At 43.5% G+C, this 24274-nt stretch overlaps 1 long non-coding RNA gene across 1 annotated transcript; it reads left to right on the forward strand.

Moving 5' to 3' along the window:
* The first annotated feature begins 326 nt into the window (after positions 1 to 326).
* Positions 327 to 5815, forward strand: LOC120844270. Its single transcript, XR_005716357.3, has 4 exons — positions 327 to 402; positions 1341 to 1495; positions 4811 to 4888; positions 5396 to 5815. It is a non-coding gene; the product is annotated as an uncharacterized LOC120844270 (long non-coding RNA).
* The last annotated feature ends 18459 nt before the right edge of the window (positions 5816 to 24274 follow it).

The raw sequence follows: 24274 nt of genomic DNA on the forward strand, positions 1-24274 counted from the left end.
TCCATGTATAGGTTTTTTTCTCACGTGTAATGGTTGTTGCACATCCTGTCTATCAGATGTTATGACGCACGAGGATTCTGTCAAAATATAAAAAAAAACAGCTGACGTTCGTGTCCGATTAGATATATATGCCAAGGCACGTTCCTACTCTGAGGCAACAACCTGCAACCTACAGCTTTAAAAAAGCGTGTACGCTCTTCAGTTGACGGTTCCAACGTACCTACGAACTACAGATACCAACCTTGACAAAGGATAGCTTAATTAGTAAGAAATTACATTGTCGAAATTATGTCTCTTCTGCTGGCTGCTTTACAAATGGTGTTGACATTTGGTTGCTCCGCCAATAGCTCGCCCCGTCTCGATCTTAATCCGGCACTTGGGAAGTATCAGGACATGGAACAGGTAAGCTTATTCAGTGCCAGGCTATTCCACATCTAAGACCCACTGAGGTCTACAATCTTGGTCATTTTGCTTAATCACCTCACTGCAAGTGAACTCAGATCTCTCCGGTTTTGTTTATGATACTTCCCAATGCATTCAAGCATCTCTTAATCTCTAATGAAGAATACAAGAAGAAATATTTATTATAGCTAAAAGCAACACAAAATATATCCTTGTAAGATTGGTATCTTGAAATGTCTACACGATTTATAGGAGACATTTTTTTTCAATATTTAAACAATGTTTTTACCATATATACCGCATCGCCTGCGGCTATGTGATATATTTTTTTCAAATTCAAAGGAGAACTGATTGAAATCACGGAGAAAGATACATTTTTTAAGGGTCTGATACTTTCTCTCGGATCAAAACATTTGTTTCAATTTTATAGAGATAATTTATCTGAGATCAAACAACAAAGAAGGCATTAGAGATCAGGTTTTATGTAGCTATAGATTAGTTTAGGCAAGTACAACGTCGTAACTCCCACACAATATTTTTTCTATTCCGGCGGGAGAGTGGGAAAAGTCACAAAGAAGTTGTTTTTCCTTTACGAAACCAGTACCACTTCATGATAAACCGGTATATTTTACTCTATTGTTTTCTACATTCATTCGGCATACGCGCTATAATTAAAATTCTGACAATGGTGATTTATTATAATTTTCAGGGACGTGTAACGATGAATTGAAGCATGAATGATTAATAAGTGTAAATTATTTTAAGCCAAGTTGTTGTGTGATAATATTCACGCATTTATTAATTTCCCTGCTAATGAAAGTAAAGTGACTACAAAGCAATGACTACAAAACAACACTACTACAGCTAAACGTCTATAAAAATGTAATTCAATAGTAAGTTTATATTAAAAAAAAATCTTTTTGTCTTCCTAAAATTAGTGTTTCCCGCTCAGTGAGTCTTGGGTGACACTATACAGAAACTACCCATGGGATCCATTTTTCGGCGGCAATGCAACGTGCATCAAGGAGACCCAAACAGGTCCAGCAGTTAACGGAGCGTATCCGCTTCTCTCACAATATGGAGACTAGTCAGCGTAAGTATTAGTAGCGGTCAATGGCTATTTTATTCGAAGATAAAATTAATATTGCTAATTATAAGCTTGGTGATATCACAAGACCTAGGCCCCAAAGGCGATTTGATTAAAACATAAAATTGCCCTACCTTGAATATTTTAGAAAACACGATGTTTGTAGCTTGCAACATGAACAGTCCAAAGTGCAGCGGAAATTTTCTATTAATAACTTCTAAACAACAATAACTATACTAAGACCCGTAATAGGTCGGTATGCTTTCATTTATCATAAATACCTTTTTGTGTGCGGTGTTAGAATTTGCTCGCAATATATTGCCACGCGCGTCGCCGAGCGAGAGCGCGCGCGTGGCCAAGTGGTTACCGTGCTTGACTTTTGAGCGGAGGCTCCACGTTCAATTCCATAGAGCGGGCGCTTCGTTTATTCATTCTTCCAATTTAAGCAAAGATTGCAGCGTCAAGCAAATTAGACAGTCTATTGATTTTTTCCCCTCTCCTTAAAGCAGCCCTGAAGAGATTTCTGAGCTATGCTAAATATGGTGATAATTAACTCTGCTGGCTCTAAATTCTAGAAATCACTATATCATGACAATATCGGTCTATTTCCCTATTAAAAACGCAAAGATTGCAACGCACCGGGGTCATCTAGGGCGATGAAAGAAGCATGTTACAAATCCAGGACCACTGTCAGCCAATAGCAAGCGAAGGATTCTCGCGCCTCTGACTAGTGGACCCGCGCAGTGAGAGGCAGTGGCAGACGGGCCTATGAGCCTACACCCGTAATTGCCTCTATTTCCTTTTCCAAGCTACATAGCTTACAACCACAACAATCACGCAGTAATATGTCAAATGCGCTCGACTTGTGGCCCGGAATGCCCGAACACCCGGACTTCGGCGAGTTTTTCAGTCGGCCGTACTGACGTAGCAGACAAGGTCCATCGTGTACCCTCTCCGCCATCACTTCATCGGAAAGCACGCTTGGAAGTCAGCTGCGTCGCACACGAAGTCTGCGCGAGGAAGACCGATGATACAGCCCAGCGAGCGCGCTCTCGAGAGCAGACCATCATATGACCGGACACATCACTTCCGCGGAAGACGAAAACAAAATATGAAACATTAACACAGTGCGCTGCTTTTGAAATGATTATTGCGGTATTATGTTCCCCTCTCCGCGAAAAATTAACATTTATCTCATACTCCTTCTTATTGTTATCATCTGCGAAAACATACACATTTTCTAATAACAGCGTTTGTACTCCACGAGATGTCGCGTTTTGATTGGTTACATGTCGTCTTGGCTGCTGGAACATGCTCCTCCCATCGTCCGAGATTACTTCTGTGTGTTCAGATCTTTGATTTCTTTTCAATATGCCAATCAATATGCGCATGATTGTCATTCAGAAATTTTTAGGATGCTCAAAGCCCGCGGAGTTAGTTATCACCTTATTTAGGTGATCTCAGAAATCTCCTCAGAGTCCCTTTAATATTCCACGAAATCTTTGTAGCACAATCGTAATTTATTTATTTATAGCAGTACCCTCAAGGCCCATGTGCATTACAGAGGGGAGGGGCAAGTAGCGAAACGTAATGCACAAATGAGAATAAACACAAAAATTTAACACGACGAAAAGCAGTCAGGGTGCCTGCTAACGAAAATGGCTGGTTAAAGCAGTTCTAAGAGAATCAAATGATGATATAGATACTAAAGATGCGGGAATGTCTGAGCATTGCGTTGAAAAAGCCATGCGGGGCTTTAAGTGAAAGGCAACTATAATAAAAATTAAAGCTCTCCGTTTAGGGAAACAAGACCCCATGGAGTTCAGAAGTTTGTCTGGTCTGTGTACGCAGTAGGAATTTCAAAATGTGAGGTCTTACCCGTAAGTTATTGTAGTTCATGCTCGCTGGTATCTTCACATTTACAAAAGATGTCATATCCAAGTGTATCAGTAAGCCTTCTGTGCCATTGTAAGATAAGGAATTCACTTTGTCCCTGTCCTTCGGTGCTTCTATTCAGTCAACAACCAACAGGTTCAACTGAATATTTTGTTGCAAGAATAGTTGTTTTTTTTAGGTTTTTATAAATATAATTTATACAATCAATATGCAGTCTGCTCAACATGCTGAGCAGACCGCACATCGTTTTGACGTGAACAGATTGAATTGCACGTGAACAGCACGTATTTCCTAGTAAAAAAGATCATATGAATAAGAACTTTCTTGTTCCAATAAACGCATATGATTAAATAAGATCACATAAGAGCACACAAGAGCCTTATAAGAACATATCAGAATGATATAAGATTATATAAAAAGTTATAAGAGACTGCTCATCAGTTTCTTGTAACTGCTTATGCGCTATTATATAATTCTTATATGTTGTTATAAAGTTTTCGTACGCTCTCATGTGATCTTATTTAATCATGTGCGTTCATTCGACCAAGAAAGTTGTTATACATGTGATATTTTTTACTAGGGATTGTTGTTCACGTATCGCAATCCATGCTTAATAAAGCGTAATTCTTTATATGTTTATACCTGCGGGGTCTAATTCCTTCCGCCCAATCGCCGCATTGTTGCATGTCACAATTTTTGGGAATAAAATGAATAAAACTTAAATTGTTGGTGAACATTTAAAGACTACTTCAACATGTAAAAACAGTGAGTGTGCAGCCGGGTTGGTGATTGTTAATCATGAGGGTTAAAACTCGAGATTATGGTGAGGTAATAAATAGGCAATACTGAACGTGATTATAAAGGCACAGATGAAGACGTCACCTGTACACTTTTCTTCGGCTTCCAAAATTTCTTATTTTTCCCTCACCACAGTTTTGGGTTTTAAACAGCGTGACTAACTTCAATGTTTGATTAAAGACGTTAATATTGTTGTTTTTTTTAGTCGTGGCACAGTGAGTTTTCTTTCTTCTCAAGGATATACTATCCATAACGTTTTGAAACTACAACCTGAAGGGGGTAAGTCTGTGACCTGAAAAAACAAAGCGTTAATTTGACATTTTTACCAGAATTTTTTAATTTTTTTTAAGAACTAGCAAAGTACTGACCTATAGACGTATTTCTAATGTTTATGTCAATAAATTTCACCGTTTGTAGACAAGTTTTCCATTCTGCTACTTTTACGAAGTTATTGTTTTTTATATGGAGGCTACAGTAATAAGGCAGATTACCTTGCACGTTATACTATTTTTAAAATGCTCTTTTTTATAGAAAAAACAACACAACTTCCGTTCATCAGACTTTACGACTTGAAAGGTTATTGCCATTAATTTATGTTTAGGTTCAACTAATTTCGTTCTTTTGCAGGAAACACCTCCATTGATATTTACGTTGCTTACGCTGACTGCCAAAATTGTGTCATTCTCAGGAAAACATACGTGAATGGTAAATAACTGTTTCCAGTCGCATTTATATCTTGCAAACTATATGCCCTAATTTTAAGAAATTTATAGTAGCCCAAAATTAGCCCCGTTATCGCACCATTCATACTTTTTTCTAGTCACTTTATTGGCGCCATGATAGAATTAAAACTACTGCAGGGTCTTATGTTTTTATGGTGTAATCGAAATTTCCAAAAGCGTAGGTGTGTTTCATGTGCTGTAACAACAAAGCGGTTGACCAATCCAACCGAAGCTAAGGTAGGGACTAACAAAATCAAGATTATGGTTGTTTACGTGAGCGAATGTTTTTTGTGCAGTGATCACTTCAATGCGTTCAATATTTAGTGATTTTGACGGTTGAAGATAGCCATATTGTTAGCGTTAGCAATGTTTCGCTTGTCGAAAGGAAGATAAACTTTTGCAAGCCAAAGAGCTGACATACTCGAACATATAATGTCCGTTTGTGTAAAATAATATTTTCGTTCTCCAACTTTACGTTTTGCCACGACAGATAACGCATGCGGTCTTCTTGTTGCCGAGAGCCAAGTGGATAAAGATATTACATGCTGTGATTTCATCTTCGATCTTCTTTGTGGTACTACACCAAAGTACAACCTCTGGGACGACAGCTGCCAGACATAAAACTGGTGTACTTATCTTGTAAATTCTTTCATTACACAATGCGAAAACTTTGCATGGAGACATATGCAATCTAAAATATAAACCCCTCCATAAGTCCGTAACAATAAACGTTTATATTTCTCTATACCGATTAGGTGAGAAGAATACCAAGCCGTATTGTATTCAAACAGTCGTATGATCCCAAAAACAAACGATGTGCATTTGTTGTGCTAGTCAGATTTCGCAGGTTATCGATCGCATTATTTCTTCTTGGCGGTCCGGGGGTAATTAGAGGGAGATGACTGTTTGGTACCGAAAACAAAAGGATCCAGAAGCATTGCGCAATAAAGATTTTGCTTTATATAATAATCCCGAAAACTGTGAAAATGAATAATTTGTGTTGTAATTTCTTCAGAAATAAATTACATACCTAATTCGCCATGGGTGCTTTTTTTATTTAATACACCGCACATAGCAGCAGAAAATAATTTGTGATTAAAAATGCGTATACCAAGATGTTTTGAGACGTTCAGCATGTCCCCTTTATTGTGCACACGCCATCAACGACCCAGCTGGAGGTATGAAATCGTGACAGATCATGTTCGCGCTTTTTTTTCTTTATTCAAGATTCGTTCTTCAGCGCTTTTATCGGTTATTGCTGCTATCTCATTGACTGATAAGCGCTAAGAAAAATCCCGGCACTTGCTACTAGTGTCCCTGAATAAGAAAGGTAGCGACATCTTCTCCCTCCTCCTCTGACGAGCACACCTTTTATCTTTGTGTTTTGCTCTTTTACACCCACGCGTCGATTGTAGCGCCGCCTGGATCGCTCCAAGATATCAGACGTCCTCCCAATACTTGAGTCAGAGCAGAGTCAAAGGCTGAAAGACCCGCAAAATACATACACACAGGCTCAAAAACGCATTGTCACGGTCTACCGGCCTCGAAGGACGTGATGAAAGAAAGACGATTAAAGCCTTGACGTTACACAGTCGGCGTTATTTGATTGGCGACATGAGCTCATAGCATGCACCGCACTCCGACAGCATAGGCATTCCTTCTCCCTCCTTGTCCCTCATGCACACTCTTATTGTTATATTTTGCTCTTTCGTGCTCGCGCGTCGACGGTAGCGCCGCGTGGATCGCTCCAAAATAGCAGGCGGCATTCTTCAAAGGATGTCGCTACTTTTCCGTGATACAGGGGCTTTACTTGCTACGCCCTGCCGTTCTTAAGTTGTCAGCGGCCATATAATCAAGATTGCAACGAGGCAACACCGTCATTATCACAGAAACGTCAACGTATCACGCAAAGGCAGAGATAGAGAGGCGAAACTATCTAGACAATTTTTCAACCAGATTCCGAAACTGTAAGGTGCGGATATCACACAGTGTTTCAACTTTCAATTTCATTTATTGTGCAGTAACGGTTTTTAAGGCCCGCGAGTGTCTTCGAAGTTTGGTGGTCTGCCAGGGAAGTTGTAGTTACGAGACGTGTCCGGCAATCGGAGGCTCCTCAATGACCCAAGCCTAGACGCGCCATCGAAATATCAATTAGAACATTTACTAAAATATTTGGTGCCGCTCAATATTGCAATTTAACTGAAATTCTCAATTGAGTGGTTAATCACTGGAATGCATGAACCACTCGACGACAGACGGTCGTAATAAAGAACCATATTTTCTATTTTTCTTTCAAGAGCATTTACGCGTACAAATACCCTGGCTGCGCACTGGCCTTGGAAGGAATTAGGAAGGAATAAGATTGCAAATTAAGTATACGTAGCAAAACGCGTTGGATGAGGTATAGTTCGTGCTGACAGTATAAAGAAACACTCATATGGACGACGGACAGCACTTTACAGTTCTTTCAAGAAACAACGACACATTTGTATTTATACATTTATTTCCTTCAGGAGCATTTCCGGCCCACTCTAGTGGGCCAAGGCATGGCTGAATGTACAGTTCCAGGGCAGAGATCGTAAAAATATACAATATAAAATGTCGCATACTAAAACTATAGACAAATATCGATTATTTCGTGGATGTTTACTTATATAAAGAAACGTCTGAATCTCTAACGAAACAATTGTATATAGCAAGGCTCGTGACACTTGGAGGCAAGCTATTCCAATCACACACAGACATATATATGATGCCCATCGCACTACACACACTGCCCAAAGGAATTTAAAAAAAAACACACGAAAATACAATAAAAATATACGAAAAACATAAATATTGATAAATTGAACTCCTTGAAAAATAAGTAACGAATTAAAATATGTTTCTTCTAGGATAACTCTGGCGCGAGGGGTTCCAGCTCTGTTTGTAGACGACGACCACAAAGGCTTCGAAATATTGTAGCACACTTCATCTAAAATGCTTCAATAATTTCTCGCCTATACTTGTCCTTGTGTGAGCCTCACAAAAGGACAAGGACTCTCCTGTGGTCTTACGTTTACCAGCATAGAGCAAATGGACTACAATATCTGGATCTAAGACTCAAGGCCTGTGCTGAAGTTTAAAACAACGATCCGAAAAATCGGTTCTCCTTTTCTGCAGCAGCCACTCTTAGACGATGAAGCTTGGGATTATCCTATCCCTGTTTGCCTCTTCTCGTTCAAACTCCTGCCCCCACCTCTCACCAGCAAGCCTCATACGTCAGAATGACCGACTGCTTCAAGTCGGGTGCCCAGCAGACATCCTCTGTACCACACTTCAGCGTCTTCTCACAACCCTTAACCGTCCTTCATTGAACAACGAAAGACACAAACACACATGCCCAGCCGGCATTCCATAATTGCATAACATCGCCCACCACCTGAAGAGTTTTGCCGAGCGGTTTGACACGAAGGTGGTTTTCACATGTAGAATGGAGTTAAAGCAAATGTGCCAAAGAGTTAATTACGAAACTCGTCCACTATACTGTACCACCAAGCACTCCAACAAGTACGTTAAATGCCAAGAACAGCCAATTATTCTGTTCCACTGAGATGCGGCGGCCAATAGATCGGCCAGACGGGACGTTGCCTGATCGTTCGCCTTCTGGAACACTCCTGGAAGTCAACAGGGCGTCATTTGACCCTTTCTATGCAACAGTTATGCACGCTCGCACCTACCTTGACTGCACTCCTAGCTATACAACGCTACAGTGCTTGGCTCCTAAAAGGAAAAGTATGGGCGAGCAATTATAAAAGCATTTAAGATGAAGAAGGCTTCAGACAATGTTTCAGAGCATTAGTTTTCGTTATCGACAAAATGGTTATATTTTTTTGCGGCAGAGCTATCCTTGAAAAGTCATTCTTTAATATTTTTCTTCTTTTTTAGGAAGTTAAATTTAGAAAATTTTGTTACTATCGTTTTCTAGTGTTTTAGTTTTCCCTCAATTCCTTTGTGATGAAAAGGGTGTTCATAGTGCGATGGGCTCCATATAAATCTGGCGTTGCTCGTTAGAAGAACTGTGAATTTCTGTCCTTCGCTCATTTCCTGTGTTTTTATTCTTCCTGTGCGAATTAAAATTGCAATAAAGTGTAATGAAGTCTAAACAGGCACATACCATATATGTAACAAGAAGCATGATCGCAAAACACATCCAGCCAAGAGGAGGTTCTCGTTCTCTGGTGACCCGGCACAACGTTATGAAGGCGAAAGAAGTAAAAAAGTATCACTTTTGCTATATTCCTTAAAGATGGAATCTCTCTTCTGGTGTACGACAACGTCTTCGATCATGCGAAGGATATTTCTAAACAGCGGTCAAATTATTATGACTCTTGATCACCATAGTTGAAGCGTAATAATGACAGAGTGACAACGGTCGTTTGTGTTTTGGACCCTCTACGAACGTCTAAGCAATTGGTAACGTGAATAAACCAAATCACGTTATGGCGATTAAGATTAAGTTACTCGATCAACGTATTGAGTTAATGAATTAGTTAGTCCAGTGAATCACTTATTGTGGGTATACTTTTGCGGATTCGCGGCCAGATCCGCGCCGGCGGCGAGAAGATTTTGGAGCCTGGGGGCGAAATCCGCTTGTTGTTGGTGGGAAATGCGGATATGGGTCCCGGACCGATGTAGATTTAGCGCCAGCGATAAGGGGGTTTCGCCACCCGGCTCCAAAAGACACTCGCCGCCAGCGCAAATCCACCCGTGAATCCGCAAGTGTAAAAGCAGCATTTGCACAATTTTGTTCCTCACAATTGGAGAAATAGCTGTTAGAATAAGTGCGAACAAATTATTGGCAGCAACCTTTTCCTTCAAAGTAAAATCATTATGCATTAAATGCGTTATAGGGAATAGACCATATGCAAAAACCTTGCCGGCTAGTATTTTCCTGCCATTAGGAGCCGCAATATTTCTTTCTTCGCACGTTTAAGTTGTAGGCGAGCCGCATCTGCATTTAAGTCGGTTCTTATGATATTATGACAATTTATTTGTGCACTCAACGGGTTGCTTTTCAGTTTCGGTTCAAAGACGATCAGAAAGACGGCCGCAAAATTCTGGTAATGGATTTGTAAGCAATGAGTTCGCAAGACTTGTCACTCAAGCAGTGAACTGTGCCATCCAGGTCAGTGAACGGACTTTATCGAAAACGTTTTGCGAAGGGGTCGTACAGGAATTGCATCAAGTGATCAGATTTCACTTCCCCGACTCCCGCTTTTTCGAGACCATTGTTTTGCGGGCGAAGCTATCGGTACGGAAACCCTCCAATATGAAGGAAATTTGATAATTGATCATGAGTGCAATAACTCTAGATGGGGAGGTTCTTTTTGCATGTAGTATATTGCCGAGAGAATCGGTGTGTCACGTGAAATGAAATTTCTCGCTAAATTTAGTGGGTAACTGAATTGGTGTATAGGTAACGGGAAGTCAATTTCCCGCTAAATTTAGCGGGGAGACTGAGTGGATTTTTTGGCCCCGAGACGTGAATTTTCCCGCAAAGTATATCTGGGAACCTAAGTTGGACGAATAGGTCACGTGCCATCAATTCCCTCAAGGTGTTTACGTCACGTTACGGCAGAGAACGTCACGTGACACCACTTCCCCTCCAGATTTAGCGGGGAAACTGGATTGGTGTATATGTCACGTGACGTCAATAGTTTCGCTAAATTTAGCGGGGAAACTGAATTGGTCTGAATGTCTCGTGACGTAAGGTCACGTGACATCAATTTTCTCCCTAAATTAAGCTGAAAAAGTTAATTCGTGTTAGGTCTCGCAATTTCCACTAAATTTAGCGGGAAAATTGCACGGACGGACAGAAAGAATTTTGGGGTTAGAGGTAGCGTTCAAAAGCACTTCATGCTCTAAAAGTTGAAGTCAATTCGGAAGTCAAAATGAAGGAGTCATGTCAGCCTAGCTGCTTGTCACAAGACTGAACGTTTATTCGTCGTCGTCGTCGTTTGTCTTAATTTTCGGCGCGGCCCATCTTGATAGATCGGCCGTTTAAAGTAAAAGAAGAAAACAAAACAACTTCGGTCAGCCGCGTGAACCGCAGCGCGTGCAGCGTCATTCGCTCCCCAGCTTTCCTTTCCCCTTGTAAAAGAGACGTGATGGCGACCGACGACTTCGCGTTGATCGTCGCAGAGTTTGAGACGTTGGAGCCTGAGCCACGGATGTTGGTACCGCCTCAGGTGGGACGGTCTCGGGAGCGGGATCTGGCGCGGAAGCCGCCCCAGGTGGGACAGTCTCGGAAGCGGGTGCTGGCGCGGGAGGCTCAGTAGCTGCGTCACCGGGATCACGACGGCGAAGCTGGTCGGCGTGGCGCCGGTGGTCCTTGCCATTGCCTGGGGACTGAACTTGTACAAGGCGGGAACCAGTTGTTGCCTTTACGATTCCGGGGCTCCACTTGTCGCCAGACCGTAGTTTTGGAACCACACTGGCTGACCTGGTCAAAAGGGAGTAGCTTGCGATTGACTGCAAGGAGTAGGTAATGGAGGCTAGGCGGCGTCCAGACGTGAACGTAGATCGTAGCCGAGTAAACGCTGAGATGGTGAACAACCGTCTTTGCCGGGTGTGCGACGATACTCATGCAGAAAGCGCGCTAGTCGTGTCACCATACTCTCCCTGCTCAGCCGTTGGAGGCCTTCTTTTACAGTGCGGACGGCTCGCTCCGCGAGTCCGTTTGATTGGGGGAAATAGGGAGGCGAGAAAATGTGTCGGATAATGTTCCGCTCGCAAAATCGTTGGAACTCGGCGCTTACGAACTGGGGCCCATTATCGGACACCACAGTCCGTGATATTCCCAATCGGCTGAAGATAGAACGTAACGCGGGCGTGATTGCTTCCCCTGACGTGCACTTGAGTGGAACTGCTTCAATCCACTTGCTGTGAGAGTCAACGAGAACTAACAACATGAACCCGTCTATTGGGCCGGCGAAGTCCATGGCACTCTCAACCATTTTTCGTTCGTCTCCGGCCATGGCACAGGATCTCTAGCCGGTGGGGCTGGAGAAACTTGGGCACATTTTGGGCACTGACTGACCATAGGCTCCAGATCTTGGTCAATTCCGGGGTACCATATAATGAACCGAGCTAACGCCTTCATGGCCGATGCGGCGCGGTGGCTTTCATGCAGGAGAGCAAGTACAGTCTTCCGAGCACTCTGCGGTATTACGACTCGCGATCCCCAATATACCAAGCCGTGCGAGGTGGTTAGTTCGCTCCGCCTTTCCGGGAATGGCTTTAGGGTCATTTTCCCGTTATGATTCTTCTGAGGCCAGGACCCACTTTGAACCCATTTTTGGACCTGTCTTAAGTCATTGTCTTCAGCCGTCAGGCGCTGCAGGTCTGCCGTTGAAACGAGCTTTTCATCAAGCTGCTCCATCAGCAGGACGTACTCCGACATCTCCTCGGTTGATGATTCACCTTCCGTTGAGCACGGCAGCCGGCTGAGAGCATCTGCATTCAGGTTCTCAGTTCCTTTTCGGTACACCAGATCGAATGAATAAGCCCGCACTAACAACAGCCAACGCTGTATGCGAGCGGCGGCCATCGATGGGATTGGCCGATCCGGACGAAAAAGGCCAATCAACAGCTTGTGATCGGTGACCAACGTGAAATGGCGGCCCAGCAAGTACTGCCGGAAATTCGTCACTCCAAAAACCAGAGCTAACGCCTCCCTTTCGGGATGAGCGTAATTCCGCTCGGCTACGGATAGCGTACGTGAACGAAACCCGATCGGTCGATACCAGCTTCCAACCTTAATGGACAATACCGCCCTAATGCCATAAGGCGAGGCGTCACACTCCACTCTAAGAGGCTTGCTGGGGTCAAAGTGAGACAGAAAATTTGCGTTTTTCAAAGCTGCTTTGCTACCTTCGAAAGCCTTGTCGCCGGCGCTAGACCACTGCCACTTTTGGCATTTCACTAGCAGTGCATAAAGTGGAGCTAACAGGGTCGACATGTTCGGCACGAACTTGCTGTAATACGTTATGAGACCGAGGTATATGACCTCAGTTCCGAAACGTTCTGCGGTCTAGGGGCTTGCATGATTGCTTCCATGTTCTCTTCCTTGGGATGAAGACCTGCGGCATCTATTTTGTGACCCAGGTAATTGACCTCTTTCTGACGGTACTTACATTTGTCCCTGTTCAACCTTACCCCGTGTTCCCGCAGCCTTTGTAGCACTTGCTGCAGCGTTGATTCGCCATGTTTCTCGGCTACCAGAACGTCGTCCAGGTAAACTTGTACTCCATGGAGGTCTTTCAAAATGGACTCCATTCTGCGCTAAAAGACGGCCGGTGCGGATGCGATGCCGAATGGAAATCTATTGTAGCAAAACAACCCCTTGTGCGTGTTGATCACGGCCAACTGTCTCGCGTCTTCGTCAAGGCAAAGCTGGTGATACGCGTTTTTCAAATCCAACGTGCTGAAGACCACCACCACAAAGAGATGCAAATTTGTCTTCGATAACAGGCAATGGGTACTGTTCGATATGGCATGCCGCATTTACTGTGATTTCGAAATCCCCACAGATTCTGACGTCACCACCCTTCTTAACCACCGGCACTATCGGGGCAGCCCAACTAGAATAGGGCACGGCAGATAACACGCCTACGGCCACTAAGCGATCCAACTCATTGGATACCTTATCGCGTAGCGCGTAAGGTACAGGCCTTGCTCTCGCGAACCTGGGTTGCGCGTCTGGGCGTACGAGCAGGCTCACCGTCGGGCCTTCCACGGTTCCAAGTCCAGGCTCGAACAAATCCGCGAACTCCTCGAGTTGAACTTTGAACTTTGAACTTTGAACGTTATTTCAGCAAGATTATGCCGAGGACACCGGACAAAAAGCTAACAGAAGCTAGCTTGACTGGGTCCGGTGCCCTTGCATGTACAGGGAACACAATCATATTTAAACAATCCTAAATATTTCTTACAATATTCAAATCAAACAATTTAAAATGTTCCAATAAAATTTTAAAGTCACCGACATTAGAGAACAATTTTTTTCTTAATTTAACAACACAAAAAAGTACGCAATGTTTTCTTAGTTATACAATGAATATCGATGCGGTTCATTACAATGTTGTTAAGCAATGTAGGTAGATTATGAGCAAGAGACTGCAGTGCATAATTTGTACGGAAATGGGGAACCTTCCAGAATGTTCTACGACGAACATCGAAGACTGATTCACGCTTAGTCAGGTTTACTAGCTGTGACAAAAAAGCAATAATCTCCAAAGTTGAAAAGGCGTAAGAAAATAGCAAACGATAGTCATAAATACAAGAAACTTTCATGATATTGTAGCTCAAATATAATGGTTCAGCATGTGTGTCGTACGGAACATTAGCAATGAAACGAATAATTTGTTTCTGAAGAGTTATTAGTTTGTTGACGTTACCTTTGGTCGTTGTGCCCCAAACTAAATGGCAGTAGTTGATTTGTGAGCCGAACAGAGCATGATAAATTTGAATCTTAACTTTTGTAGGCAAAAGAGAGCGACAGTGACCGATGATGCCAGCTACCTTTGCCAGTTTGTGAGTTAGAAATTCTATATGATGGTCCCATTGCATAAACTCTGAAAAAATTATGCCTAGCGTTCTATGATGACTTACTATTTCAATTTCCTTGTTTCCAATCTTAAGAGCGTAACTAGCATCAATATGTTTATTTACAGGTCTAAAAACAATCGCTTTTGTTTTGGTAGTATTTATTTCGAGGCCATTTGTTTCTGACCATAAGAGTTGCTGTTGAAGGTTCCGATCGTCCATTGGTGCTGCGGGTCCGGCGGCAGGAGTGGAAGTAGGCGTCCTGGCGCCTGAAAGACTGAGGACAGGAACTCCTCGAGCATTCATGTCAGTTATCAGGTCCCGAGCACACAAAGAAGGACCTGAACAGCCGAGCACAATAAGACTACCCTATGTAGTCTTGTCCTGGTACTTCACGCGCAGGTTCAGCTCGCCTAACACGGGCAATGTTCCAAGGAAACTCAACAAACGAACAGACGCTTTCTGAAGTTTCGGCCACGAGTTTCGGTACTTGTGGTAGACGTCTTGGGGAATTGCGCTCACGGGAGACCCTATGTCCACGAGCATCTTGAGTGGCACGCCGGCCCAAACAAACTTTCGCATTACTGGTTCTAGTAAACCAACCAAATTGTCTGACCTGGCATGAGAACATTGGAGCGTAAACAAGCTTCCTTCCTCGCCTTCGACGGCGTTCATTCCAGGGTCGTGGTTGGCTTTGAATCCACGGCCCCCTTTCCTGGGAGTAGTAAGGTCTCGGCAGCACCTGGCAATGTGCCCAAGCCGACCACAGCGATGACACGAGGCTCTCTTAAATTTGCACGATTCCGCGTCGTGCGTGGAGCTTCCGCAGCGTGAGCAGGCTAGCGTCGTACGCCTCCGGGAGCTTTGAGGAAGTGGCGATCGGCGATGTGGGCCTTGTATAACCTCGTTGATATCGGACTTCGGCGTCGGCTTCATGGCTGCGATGTTTACGATAGCGGATTCCGCGGCGAGCACTATGTCCTCGGCCACTTGTAGCGTTAAATCTCTCTTCGTGAGCAGCAGCTTCTTTACATCTTCGTTGGTAATTCCACAGACGATGCGATCACGGAGAAGGCGTTCGCAAATGTCCCCGAAGTTGCAGGTCTCGGCTAGACAGCGAATTACGACGAAATATTCCGGGACGGACTCGTCTGGCTTCTGGGGGGCTATGTTGCGCTTTTTGCACTCCCTGGAGACTAGGGAGAAGGAAGTGACGTCAACAACGCAGCAAATGCAGATTGGATGTTGATTTTGTTTTCTTCTGTCAACATCCAATCTGCGCTTGCGCTAGTCGTTGACGTCACTTCCTTCTCCCAAGTCTCCTGGGAGTCCAAACCTGCAACATAGCGGCCCTGATCTCTTTTAAAAAACTTGAAACTCTCAGCGATTTCGTTCAGTTTCGCGCTCCACGACTTCGGTATATGTAAGCGAATTGACCGCTGTCGACGAACTGGACGCTTGCAAGACTTCAATTGACTTCGAACTTAAGGCGGACGTGAGCAACGCTCGTTTCTGCACCGCGTCGGTCAATGCATTCCCCTCGAAGAACGCTTCCAAGCGTGTCAAATAGGTGGCCCACTTATCCGATGCCTCTTTGAACTGGGGAACAGAGAAGGCCATTGTGCGCTTGGTCGAGGTGGGTTGACCGGTTTCAGACATTGGGTTCAGCCTCGTTGCCAATGAAGTAAATTCGGAAGTCAAAATGAAGGAGTCATGTCAGCCTAGCTGGTTGTCACAAGACTGAACGTTTATTCGTCGTCGTTGTCGTTTGCCTTATTTTTCGGCGCGGCCGATCTTGATAGATCGGCCGTTTAAAGTAAAGGAAGAAAACAAAACAACTTCGGTCAGTCGCGTGAACCGCAGCGCCGTGCAGCGTCATTCGCTCTCCAACAAAAGTGTCGTGGTATACTAACCTAAATGTCCTGTGTAAGCAACACGATGCTCAAATATTCGTATGCTAAAAGTGGGCAAAAAGATGCCACTAAATGCTGCCAACAAATATATGTGTCTACGTAAAAAAGACAGATCAATCACAATCATATCATGCACAATAAACTCTGCGCGAAAAAAGGCAGACTGACTAGTTTAGAACTAAGAGGTCTTCTCTTAGTCATAAAAAGTCATAAAAGTGGAATTTTCTCTAAAATATTTGCGAGTCAACTAACCTGCCAAAACAAAGCACGAGGAGAGGAAAGTGTTTTATAAACGAGTTTTTAAATGCGCCATAAATATTGCGAGCGACGGATGTGCTCAGGTTTTAATAGAAATTGAGTATCGAGTCACATAAAAATTACAAGCAAAGCGCTTTTAGAGACGTAAAAAACGCATTAAAATTATGATTTACGCTTCTCATATTTTACGTCAAGAGGTCCTGTCTCCGGTGTGCTGGCACCGGAAACGAACAATTTATTAAAATCCACAAAAACACTACACAGCAGTTAATAAAAATGTAAGTGATGTATCTGCTTCAAAAGACGTAAAAACGCACTAAAATTATGACTTACGCTCGTCATATTTTAAGTCAAGAGGCCCTGTCTCCGGTGTGCTGGCACCGGAAACGACCAATTTATTAAAGTCCACAAAAAAACTACCCAGCAGTTAATAGAAACTAAAAGTGAGGTACCTACACAAAATATTAGAACAGCAAATTAAGTGACGCCAAAATAGAGTTGGCCCTAGCGAGAACGATAGTACACATGAAGAATTAGTGTTGTCGAAGTTCTTTGATAATACTTTTTCAATATAATATAGCACCTTTCGAATATTTTATATATATATATATATATATATATATATATATATATATATATATATATATATATATATATCTTAGTTAACCAGAGCGAACATCTCTAGAGGTGTTTCAAACTAAACAAGCTGCAAAAAAAAAATGAAAAAATATGTTGTGCGCGTTTTGGCCTTTGCAGCACTAATACTGCAGTTAAATTAATATGTCCTATTTTCTAAAGAAGCTGACAACTTCGCAAGCTCTCAAGGCATGAGAAGTCTTCAACATAAAGTGTTTCTATTATATTTATTTGGCTTCTCACTTTCACATTTTATGTTTAGCACTGAAATTAAAAAGAGGGCACTAAGGAAGTATCTAGTCTAGGAAATAATTTGTAGCAAGAATATAAACAAAAGGCCACGGCTTCCACATCCAAAGTTCTGTAATGCATTTAACGCATTACAGGTAGGGTTATAAGTTTTCGGAGTTTATTTTTGAACGAATTCAGAGGGTATTGCAGAGTTTATATTTTTTCGCTAATTCGTGGTTTTTCGGAGCGTTTGTTTAGGGCACGCAGATTTCGGACTTCTTTGTAGTGTTTGTTTATCAACTTTTTATTGTACGAAGAAGTCAGTTTTTCAGGATTTTGGCGTGAAATCGACCTGTTAGAGAGATTATGGTGAATTACGGAAATACTAGATAACTACGGATACACTTTTATTACGCAGTAAATGTTTTGGACACTCACAGTGGGATTTTTTGTTACTTTTTACGACTTCTCGTTCCAAATATGTACATATTTTCCTATGTCGCACTCTCTCACTGCAGCACGCTCTTTTCGACTTACAACGCGACACATGGCGAATGCTCTTTCCACATTCGCAGTGGACATGGGGAATCCCAGTAGGTAGAGTGCACAGCGTGAAATGATGGGCCACTCTTTTGCATGCATTCTTCAGAACATTAGCGCTCCAACGATTTCAGTCACAGCGTATAGGCCAGGTATGTACAGAACTCTGTTTCAAACTGGGTAACGTCATGCCCCTTTTGCGCGACGAGAGGAAACAAATGCTCGTGCGTCTCGAACGTTGGTGGCAGTTTTGCTTTCACCTTCTGGTTAACGATCTGCACTCGATACCACAATGACTCGTCGGTATATCGCGGGTCGTCCGCAATATTTTGTTAAACAGAACGACACACTTTTCGGCTACATCATTGTAGCACTAGCCAAAGGTAGCAACGGGGTGACAGCGTTTCACATCGACAACCATGTCGAGCACGCAGTGTACTCACCCCCCCCCCCCCCTCCCTCCCAAACTCATCCCTGAGGCGTTGGTCCAGGAGTGAATACGAGAGAGTAATTCACTCAGTACGCGACAATATACAAGCGAGGATTCGTTAGGAGATACAAATAAAGAACTTTTATGCAGAACAAAAAAGCTAAGAGCAGCAGAAGGTAATGTAGCAGAGAGAACCTTAGCAGTCATGAACTGGAAGGAAACTGCTAACTCAGTGGGAAGGGAATTTCCGTTTTGGGGAAAAAAGAAAGTTTAAAACGATTGCTGCGAGCAAAGAAAGGAGTCAGCAAGTGTTGCTGATAATGTCGGGTTTGTCTTGTAGCAACTGGTTGCAGATATGAGTGGCGATTATTAAAAAGCCTATCATTTTCAAGAAGAACCGAAAACTTGAGCCTAGCCTTTTCCCTTCTTCCCTGTAGCAAGTCAACCTCGTTTATCTGCATTATTGAGGAGGGAGAGTCGGATCGATTGAATTCAACGTAAATATATCTGACGGCCCGCCTTTGACCTTACTATAGCTTATTTATATCTTTATTGGCAAATAGGTCCAATACAATGCTAGCGTATTCAAGTTTAGGTCTTACAAGTAAGTTGTATGACCGTAATTTTACACTATGGCTCTTGATGGCATCCCAAGTTTTATTGTTAAAGGTTGTTCCCCAATTTTTACGCCCATAATAATGCATGTTCTCAACTTGTCTCTACCAAGTTTTACTTTTCCCGAGCTTTGGAAAGTTCTGTCATTGTGCCTGTTCACAAAAGTGGCAAGACCGCTGACGTAATGAATTACAGGCTGCTATACTTGCTCTGTGATTTTTTTTAAAGTTTTTGAAATTGTTTTATTTGAACATTTGCCACAATTTTTTAAGTTCAAAATTAGCATTTCACTACATGGTTTCTTCTTTGGCAAGTATGTAGAGACCAATCTAGTGTCATGTTGAGACTTTGTTTCGCCCATTGCCGACCAGCGTGGTCAAGTGGATGCCGTATACTTTGATCTATCGAAGGCGTTTGACTTAGCGATTCATTCAATTATTGTACATAAATTTGCGACATGTGAAGTAAATAGCCAGCTTGGCAATTTTCTTTTTCAAACTATCTGATGGAAAGAAAAACTTCGTTCGAATATTAGGACATCATTCTAGGCCTTATGTGTCTTTTTCTTCTGTACCACATAAGTTCATATCAGGGCCTATTTTATTCAATGCTCTTGTAAATGACATGGGTTCTTGCGTCCGCCACTCGCATATTGCCGCGAGCGCACCGTACCAATCAGTAAACGCGCTCGTGGCCTAACGGTAACGGCGCATGTTTTCCACGCAAAAAGCCAGGGTTCGATGCCTGGCCGCGGGTACGCATTTTTGTTGACTGTAATCTGATCTTCTGGTAAATTCGAGAAGCGTAATGCTTGTTCTAGGTCAGAATGTTCCACGAGCCGAAGCTTCCAGGCCGATTGTTCCAGAAGCACCGCGTGTACAAAAGGGGCTCCGCGTGGCGAGCCAGGGTCGGTCTCGCCCTGCGTTCGACTCTGCTGTTACGCCGACCTCGACGCCCGCGACGCTCTGCTTTCTCCTGTTTCCTTTTGTTTATTTTTGGACACAAGTTCGCCCCATTAAACGTTTCAGTTTCCCCAGTTAATCTTTGTTTGTGGTTTGTTTGACTTGCGTCGAGTGCTGGCGTGTTAGGCTTTTTGCGCAGAAAAGAAACGCCGTAACCGTTAGGCCACGAGCGCGCTGACTGCTTGGTCCGGTGCGCTCGCGGCAATATTTTGTAATATGCTGACGGCACCAAATTGTTTTGGCCAGAGTGTCGAACCGGAACCGAACCGAACCAAAAACCGGAACCGAACCGTTATTTATAGCCGAACCGGAACTGAACCAAACCGAAATATTCGCCGCCATCTTGGAACTGAACCGGAACTGAACCGAAAAAAAATATGGCGGTAACCGGTTCAAAACGTTCACGGTAATTTTGTTTATTACAAAATGAGTGTTCAAGAAGTCAAAATTGGCAACTGTATTTCGATGTAGTGATCAAATTGTTAAATACCGAATTGCAACGTATGAAAAACTGTCGGTTTTTGTAGCACTGTTGTATTGGCACTACAATTAATCATGTGTAACATGGTCACGTGACGTCATGGTGTCAAGATATGCTGTCCAATAACGCCATGTCACGTGGCGTTCTGACGTGGTCACGTGACTCACCGCGCCAAGTCGACTTAAATTAAGATGTGAACGCCCCACAAATTTACGGGTATTCCCAGCAAAATTTTGAGTGAGAGTCACGTGCTTGAAAGGATCAAAAAGTCACTTGAGCTTATACGCTCTGAGCGGGAACTATAGGGGGCGCTGTGAAAAACGCGCGTAGCGCCGCTAGCGGAGGAGCTGGCGCTCGGCAGTGAGGCTCGCTCAGCAGCCTGCGGCGCCGTTCCGCGTGCGAAGCTGTGGCGGTGGAAGCGCGCACGGATGAAACTTTTGCTTTTTGAGCCTATACGTTGAGGTTGGCGTTGCATGAGTGGTGGGACAGACCTAAGAAGGGCATCTAGCTGTTCTCCACTTCTTATATATTGAGTTTGAATCATTATTAGGGGTAATTGCTCTAGTTGCGGCCGAAAAAGGGGTTGGACAGGGGTGGAAGCGCTGCGCCAATTGCGCCACCCAGCGCTAATTCACTTCCATTCATTTCATTCCATTTATTTACACCTTAAGGGCCCGTGAAGGGCATTAGATAAGGGGGGGGGGGGGGGGTATTCAAGTTTTATACAACAGAGAAACGCAAGTACAAGAAGAAACAGAAAAGGAAACTAAAACACACTTAACACACTCAACACACTCAGGTCTGCTCAAAGTTACACAACTCATAGCACTAGTAGGACGATAAATGAAGTTTAATACACGATAGAAAATTAATCGGATCCACAATGGTGACAATGGACGATGGGAGGTTGTTCCAGTCGCTGATGGCCTGAGGGAGGAATGATCGATTGAATGCGTTTGTAGAGCCTGAAATACGCTTGATTGTACATGGGTTGTTAAGGCGTGAAGATGTTCGGTCGGGGGGTGATAGCAACTCATTTTTAAGGACTGGAATGTGGAAGTAGATTTTATGAAGAAGGCAGAGCTGAGAGACTTTCCTGCGGAGCTGCAAAGAGGACATAGTTAGTTGACTTTTCAAGGCGGAAACACTAAATGAGTGATCATAAGTAGACAGGATGAATCGAGCAGCCCTGTTTTGAACTGCTTCGAGGCTGTTAATTAGGTAAATTTGATGGGGATTCCAGATGGTAGCGGCGTATTCTAATTTAGGTCTGACGTACGTGTCGTACGCCAGTTTTCGAACCAGGGGAGGTGCGGATCGTAGGTTACGTCTTATTAGTCCAAGGGTCCTTGATGAGTCAGCAGTAATGGCTTCAATGTGATTATTCCAGGAGAGGTCGGGTGTTAGTCTTACACCAAGATATTTATACATAGAATCATTCTCAATTAAGTCGGAGTCCAGGTAGTATTGGTAGGACAGTACAGATTTTTTCCTAGTGAAGCGAATTAGTTTGCATTTAGATTTATTTAACGACATCAACCAGTCATCGCACCATTTGTTAATTTTAGATAAGTCATTTTGAAGTTGGTCGTTATCTTGCACACATGTTACTTTGTTATAGACGACGCAGTCATCTGCAAATAGACGTATTTTAGAGGAAATATTGCTAGGGAGGTCATTTATATATATATTAAGAATAACAGAGGCCCTAAAACAGACCCCTGCGGAACACCAGAAGTCACGTTTGTTAGGGATGATTCTTGGTCATTAATTGACGTTAGTTGCACGCGGGACGAAAGAAAGTCACGTATCCATGAAAATGTGAGTGGGTCAATGTGTAGAGATGACAACTTAGCCAGCCCTGCGCCAGCCTGCTCCAAACGCCGATTTCAGCTTTTTTTTGTGTGTGTTTTCTCTAAATTGAGTGGAAAACGGTCGGCCCCTGGCCGCCATATGGTGTGTACTTTTGTTTAGGCGTCAGTGCGGGGGACTCGTACCAACTCGACAAGGGCTCCAAACCACGTGTAACCGCAGGGCGAGGCGTCGATTTTAGTTCATCGAGAGTGAGATTTTGATCTTGACTACAAAGAGCTTGATATACGAACACATCGGTTTGGTTTCGGGCATAGTTGGTTGGCGCGGTTGAGCGCGCATGCAGTTGCCCGTGGTCCCGATTTGCCGTGATCGTGGGAGTTGGTGCCTCGGCACCGGTGGGGGGAGGCACTCACTTGATCGAATGACGTTTTGGCGAACGCCCACGTTTCACCGAATGACACTTTAGGGAATAGTCGGACGCCGCGAAGCGGCGTTTTCGGGCGGGCCAAATGGGCTCACATTTTTTTAATGAGCCGCCACATACTGTCGCCGCGAAGCGGCGTAAGCGCAGCGCGGCGGATGGGTTAACACGCGCCCCCGTTATTCGATAAAACGTCGATTCGCTCAAATGTCGCTGTTTGCTAAAATGTCATTCGCTCATGTGATATGGACCCACCATATTTTGACGCGTACTATTTTAGTTACGTACTATTTTAGTTACGTTTTATTCTTCTTTGCGAACGCAGTTAAGGAACACGCGCTACGTTAGTTTTGTTTGTTATTCTTTGCGAGCGCATGCACACGCGTCAACATGAGGAAAAATAAATGGTATTTACTAGTTTTAGCTGTTATTTGGTAGCGTACCATATTTGGACGCTTAGCTGCCAAGAATCGCGAGCACAGGCACATCCGTTCTGGAGCTCAATTTGTCTTGTCAAAACGAAACCAAAACCATCATTCTGTGCGCGAATGTGCGCGCTGTCGTGTAATGTCTCCCGGCGTCAGACCACTGGCGAAAACAATACCCGCGATCTTAAGCGAGTTGGTTAATTGGCAGTGCTACCCACTTTTTTGTTTCTTTCCTTTAGCGTGGAGGAGTGGGGGCTACATCAGAAATGCCGCGCAACACTCACGCACTGCCGATTCCTGTCGTGAACCCACCTTAACTTGCGATAGCCACTCTACTCGTACAAGTTTCGGGTATAGGTGTGTCTGGTCTGGGGGGGGGGGGGGGGGGGGTTGGGGTTGGGTAGGGTAGAGAGAAGCTGGTGGGCTTTTTGTCACGTAAGAAGGCAGCCTGCCCCGCAGGGATCAGCGCCTGATCAGCTACATCTCATTTTCAGTCTCGTTCAAACTGTCTTCTCTTAAAGCACGTCTACTGAGTGCACAAGAACTCATAAGCAAGGGTGTGGCAGTTAAGAACATTGACAAGGTGGGGAGTGGACACCTCCTGCTAAGTGATGTGCACTCTAAACTGCCCAAAGTACTCGAGTGCATAAAAGAAATTGACTCTGCTCTTCAAACTGTAAAAAAAGGTAAACCTCAGTTCTTTCTAATGTACATAGATTCAGCTTAGTCACAACCCTTTTTTTGTGAACATGGAAGCCTGTGGGCTCTTCTAGTCAGTGTTTATGCTGCATATGTATTAGTGGCTCTGATATTTTTAACACAATATATTTTTCCATCTAAAGTATTATAGATATAGCTTTGCATGTTAACTTGGGTGTAGGGCTTACTGTATTTTATGAACAGGGATTAATTACGTTTGTATTTTAATGAAAACAGGTCAGTAAGGACTGCTTCATTTTGAAACATGTTGTGGTACCTTAATTTTTGTTTTTATGGAGACACGCAATGCAACACATTTTATGGAGTACATAAGGTTGCAATGCTCTTCTAG

This window comes from Ixodes scapularis, unplaced genomic scaffold (assembly GCF_016920785.2).
Source record: "Ixodes scapularis isolate PalLabHiFi unplaced genomic scaffold, ASM1692078v2 ptg003789l_1___fragment_2___debris__unscaffolded, whole genome shotgun sequence".
In the NCBI taxonomy this organism is placed as follows: domain Eukaryota; kingdom Metazoa; phylum Arthropoda; class Arachnida; order Ixodida; family Ixodidae; genus Ixodes; species Ixodes scapularis.